This window comes from Austrofundulus limnaeus, unplaced genomic scaffold (assembly GCF_001266775.1).
Source record: "Austrofundulus limnaeus strain Quisiro unplaced genomic scaffold, Austrofundulus_limnaeus-1.0 Scaffold278, whole genome shotgun sequence".
NCBI lineage: Eukaryota > Metazoa > Chordata > Actinopteri > Cyprinodontiformes > Rivulidae > Austrofundulus > Austrofundulus limnaeus.
Window position 1 is genome coordinate 368,441 of NW_013952680.1, and position 6,278 is coordinate 374,718.

Here is a 6,278-nt window from a genome sequence, read left to right on the forward strand (position 1 = left end):
ACACACACACACACACACACACACACACACACACACACAGAAAACTGAGTGTTGCCTTTCAAACACTTAGCAGCGATCACTTTGCCAAAAGAAGAAGAATAATCTGTCGCTGGGCAGCTGCTTGCCAGTGTCGAGTGTGAGCATTGTGTGTTGAAACAGTAGTCCACCTGTTGCAACAAACAAACCAGGAGTCATTTGTCGGGGCGTCCTCGTGTTTGCTGAATGAGAATAAGAGCCTGCGTGTGTGTGTGTGTTTGTGTTTAGCTGTAAAAACTTTACAGCCGGCCTCAGTTCAGAGTCCTCTGGTTAAATGGTGCTTAACTGGCTACTGGCTACACTGGAACACTGGTTCTATTCTCTCAACAGGCTCCTTCCTCTTTCCTCAAGTTCTTCTTTTTGTCTTCCTCTCCTCCTTTGTTCTTCTGTTGTTCAGGACCAATTGGAGCAAAAAAAAAATGTTTTTACTGTTCTTTGATACAGGCTCAGACAATCATCTTAAACTGACTCATTTCAAGATTTAAATTTTCAGCAAATTGAAAAAATCTACAAGTTTAATGACTCTTTAATCCCTAAAATGTTGCTCAGACATCAGATAACATCTGAAGATGTGAGAACAGTTTTTAATATAATAATTTGTGATAACACTTTAAACGTACAATCACACGAGTCCAAATTGCTGCAGTCACATTAAGGCATCTGCACCCACGGCAGAAGTTAGTCTTTATTTGGGTTATGAACAGACGCTCAGAGAAATCAGACCGATCTCATTATTAGATTAAGGTCTGAAAAATTAAATGCCAGTGCTGCTCAAAGTAGAAAACCCTTCTGACACCTGCTAAGCAGCATTTGTTCAGCTTAAACTGGAACAGCGCAGAGATGATACTGATGACTGTTAAGCCAGTGGGCTTTGACTCCTGGAGAGTAGTTGGTGATTCAAACCTGAGATAGAATTTTTACAAATAGGACAAATTCCATTTGCAGTCTCTCTGAATGTTTGCAACCAACACCGGTGAGCTGCAGGGTTGCACTAATGTCCAACCAGTCTTTGTGTAAAACTATATTCTAGACCATGCACATTATTTTTAGTCACCTGCCCACATCTTTGGAACTCCCGACTATCAAAGCTCCAGAGTCATTAAAACAGGTTTTAAGACTTTTTTTTCAAACAAGCCTATATTCTGTTTGAGGTCTTTCGTTAATGAAGGCTGTGGTACAAATCAAATTCATTATTATTATAATTCATTGCCTCCATGATGTCTGCTTCCACATTTATGATAATGTACACAAGGACGCTTTTAAAATGAAGATAGGCAGATTTAAATAATTTATAGGAGGCCCCGGGGAAGACCCAGGACTTGCTGGAGGGAATATGTATCCTTTCTGGCCTGGGAACGCCTTGGGGTCCCCCAGGATGAGCTGGAAAGTATCATGGGGGTAAGGGATGTCTGGGTTTCTTTCATGATCCTGTTACATCTTTATTGTGGAAGAAAATTTGCTGCATTTATTAGGAAATTTGAACATTATTGTGAATGTTCAAAACTCAAGCGACAAGCAACATCAACTCAAATATATTGAGATCCCAAATGGATATTTTGAGACATTTTGAGACATCTTGGAGACAGCCTCATGAACGCTGTGCACCTTTTAGTCTCTAACAATCAGTGAGAAACTGGTTTAAGTGTTATTGATCCATTGTGAGGAAAAAGCCTATTGGAGTCCTTTAACCAACCACAATGATTGGTCAATGAACCAAAAATAGCTATATTTTCCCCTTAACTAACCTATTACTTTAAGCTTTACATCAGTAGTCTTCAATCCTGGTCCTTGAGGGTCATGATCCTGCATGTTTTAGATGTTTCCCTGTTTTTCACCAGGTTTTCAGATTCTACAGAAGCCTCATTCATTCAAATCAGGTGCGATGAAGCAGAGGAGCCGGATAGTGGTTTATGAGGACCAGGATCAGGCATTTAGCTTAGGGACCATCAGGGCATCGTACCGGTCCCATTTGGTTTTCCGACACCTTCATTTAGCTGGTGACACCTCAGGACGTCCTCAGGGCACCATGCTAAACTTTGGGTTCGCCAAGAGTTGCTTTTTTAACTTGATGTAAATTTCGTAAACTTCATAAACAGCGTGCGGATGACCGCAGTTATTTTAAGAGGCTACAGGAAGACATACAGAATAAATTGCGTCGACTTGGATAGAGGAAGAGGATAATTTTGTAAACTTCCGTGAAGCCTTATTCCAAAATTCTACCGAACAGCCTGACCAGGAATGGTGACCACTGCTTTAAATCATCACAGCATGTTTGACACGCTGTTAAAAACAGTTTTGGGAATTATAATTCTGATTCTGTTTCACTTTGATGATATTTCTTTGATTTACTGTGTAGTCGTGTGACTCTCTATCACCACTATAGTTGTGATGATAAAGCGGAGAATGACAACGTTCATGAGGCCTGTATCTGATTACTGAACACCATGATTCTAACAGGTTGACCAGGTCAGTAATGTTTCCAATCTTATAACTAAATGACATGGTATTTAAAAGAAAAAGGACACATTTCAACTGCTAAATCGTCTAACGCTGCAGTTTTTTTTATATTTTCTATTTGTTTTTATTTAAAAAAATTTAGCTGACTTGTTGAATGAAATTCACACTGAATATCGTTTACAAATGACCTGAAAACAGCACATTCGATTGTATGATTTTATTGAAACTATTCTATCGTGTCAAGCAAGCTAAAATGAGCGTCAGCGTGTTTCCATCTACCCAAACATATCTAAGCGAGGGTTAACTGAACCCTTTGGTGTAATGACCCAGCCTCTGGAGCAAAGGTCCACGAGTCTCGGGATCAAGTGTCATGCGCAGACATGTAGAAAATGGATATTCAGACTAACACTTTACTTCTATAGACCAGTTATTTGAAGGTAAACATGGCTACAATCCTGATGTCAAACATAAACTGGTTGTTTGACTAATTTCTATAAGTTTTAACTTTTATATTCTTGAACAGTGACTGCTGCTGACAGGCACCAACTCCCCAAAGGAAATTTAGAGTAAAAACAAATGGATGAGTAAATGGATGAATTTATTTTTCATAAAAAGGCATTAAAGGATGGAATGCCTCCTCCAGGTCAAAGGGAGTAAGTATCTTGGTGTCTGGTTTATGAGTGATGGTTGGATGGAGAAGGAGATGGATTAATGGATTGGGGCCTTTTTCTCAGTAATGAAGGCATTGCTTCAATCAGTTGTGGTGAAGAAAAAGCTGAGTTGAAAGGCAAAGCTCTGGATTTACAGGTCTGTCGACGTTCCAACTCTCAACAACAGTCATGAGGTTTGCATCATGACCGAAAGAATGAGATCCTTGATACAAGCGTCTGAAATGAGATTCCTTCATAGGGTGGCCGGGCTTAGACTTAGAGATACGAGGTGAGATCAGAGAAGAGTCGCTGCTCCTCTGCATCAAAAGGAGTCAGTTGAGGTAGTTCATTTGATTAGGATGCCTCTTTTTAGAAGTGTTACAGGCATATCCAGGTAGGAAGCTCTGATAAGACCCAGGACTTGTTGGAGGGATTAGGTATCCTATCTGGCCTGAGAACACCTTAGGGCTCCCCAGGATGAGCTGAAAAGTGTCGCTGGTGAGAGGAATGTTTATCTCCTAGACGGACAGACGGACGGACGGACGGACGGACGGATGGATAGATGGATAAATACCTTAAGGCAGGGGTTCTCAAACCTTTTGGGTCTGGGCACCCCTTACAAGTGTAAAAGATTTCCAGGGACCCCCTTCATAAACCCCATACAGTTTTAGAAATAATTTACTGTCATTTTAACCCCTAAATACTAAGAGAATTTTTTTTGTTTGCTTTAGTATGTTTGATTTACTAGTGTATTGTTCTCCATATTCATTTTTCAATTAAAATCCAAAATAAAACTTTATTGAAATATTTGGAGGCCAAGATTGGGCTTGTGGACCCCTGGGGGTCCTGGGACCCCAGTTTGAGAACCTTTGCCTTAAAGAAAGGAGTCTGGAAATGTAAATGATTTTCCATGACCCAATTTAGTTTTTAAATAATCTAGACTTGTAAAATAACAAAACCAAACTGCACGTTTTCAAGACTGCTGATAATCAAATAACAATAAAAAGTTGACTCTGAGAAATCCTAATATACAGTACCTGATAATTTTTGAGTGGCATTTCTTTAAATTCATATGACCTGTGGTGATTTTATAAGCCCTGGGAGACAGAGAAGATTTGACGAGCAACACGACGCTGTTTCTGGAAATGAAACAAGGATGCTAAATCTGCATTCTCTAGTGGCACCTCTGGGTTTTTTTTTTCAGCATTGTACTTAAGAGACTTTCTCCTGGAGTGAAAACCTCTGTTTTCTCAAAACATCAACTTCTTCACCGCAGTCTGTTGATTTTTTTTCATACTCTTCCCTGTATTTTCCATTAAACTGCAGACTTTCCTTTTTCTGCAGTCCTCTGATCTCTCCCCAAAGAGGAGGGTCACAGGGTGCTGTATCGTGAAAACACCTTTGGCTTGGCTTTTTCTTGTATGTGTGCGTTTGTGTGCGTGCGCTCATGATGGCTTCACACCTGCTGGAAGACAAGGGTGTAAACACGCCTCACACCTGTCGCCCCAGGTGAGTCAGATTACTGCTTCTACCAGGCTCTCCATGTGTCGGCTCCCCCCCTTCTGCCTCCACTCGTCCTCTCATTCACTTACTCTTTTGAATAAAAGATCCCTACACCGCTGTTACTTAACACTCACGGGGCCTCATTCGATCCACACCTGTGTGTTGTGAATACAGGTTGAGTGTGTGTGTGTGTGTGTGTGTGTGTGTGTGTGTGTGTGTGNGTGTGTGTGTGTGTGTGTGTGTGTGTGTGTGTGTGTGTGTTTACGTGCACTGCGTGGAGTTTAAGCAAATTCTCAGAGGCGGTTCTCATTCCTGGCAGTAAACGCAGCACTTAATGAAATTAATATCACCTTTGATTACCACTTTCATTAAAAGGTAATTAAATCCCTTTACTGAAACTCACCTGTGCCGTCAACGTACAGATGCACTTAAAAGTTAAGCTTGATTTCCTTTGAGCTGACCGAGCTGGTGTTCAAATCCCCATGGCAAGCAAAGTTGAGTCAGACACGAGCCACTTATCCTGCTAAAAAGTATTACGACGCTAAACGGCTTCCTGTCATCTCACACAGTTTCTGCGGTAAAACTGGGTTCGACCTGCTTGTTTCAGACCTGTGATTCTGACTATTTCAGTATATTTACATCTACAACGAACTGTTTACCCACTTCTCCCTGTTTGCCTCACCAAAGCTTTGTCTGTCGTACCTGCTATGCCTTCTGTTTTGACCGGCTACAGTTTCAGCATGCTTAAGTTGGAGCAGGCGAACCCCGGCGACCCTGTTGCTCGAGCTTGTTGTGTGGTCGGGGGCAAATTCCCAGTGGCTCTGCAATGCTTGGAGAGATTAGCGTGCTACTCTGCGTGTGAGGCTCAGATGAAACGATAAGGAGGTCAGCAGTCACAGCAAGGCGGAGAGGTAGACTGGGAAGGAAGGTGGGGTGGACATAAAAACCTGTGTCCTTTTGGGAATCTGTAAAAAGCTAATCATTTTGATCATGCTAAGAGTGTATGATACCAGTTTTTCTCAAACCAGATTATGTATTTTCCAGGCACATAGTTCAATTCGGTACCACAATCAAGTAAGCATCGTAGTCAATCTAAATGCCTTGAGTTTGGCCTCCTACCTCCTACCGTTTCTGACACTCCCCCTTCAGCACGTCTTCACAACAATGCTTTAGGGGAGGGGTGCTCTGTGAGGTGGGGGCTCAGCCGCAGACTGACCTCCGGGGAGGAGCTTTGGGTAGGGAGAAGCTTTGGGTAAATAGGCAGAGCTTTGTACCAGCAAGCGTTTAGGCAGCTCAACATGGCCACAGGAGATCCAAGGATTTTTCAAACATGCATGAATGACACAATACAACACTCTGGGTGTGTTTTAGATGAGAAAAATGATATAATAATATAATATAAAACTTTATTCTACCCCGGCCATGGTTTTGTTTGCTTTGGCAGAGTTGTGCCTCGATGTCGACAGGGACCAAAATATCATTCTCTTATTTAACTTTATTTGTGACACAATAATAATGGACTACACCAAAATCAAAGGAAAATTACTGAAGATTGTACTGGACCATACAGCAGTGTAACACACACACACACACACACACACACACACACACACACACACACACACACACACA

General features: G+C 41.6%; 1 protein-coding gene across 1 annotated transcript in view; it reads right to left on the bottom strand.

Moving 5' to 3' along the window:
* trit1 (tRNA isopentenyltransferase 1) overlaps positions 1–6,278 on the bottom strand; it is a gene marked incomplete in the record, with an annotated part of 74,915 nt that overhangs the window by 15,271 nt on the left and 53,366 nt on the right.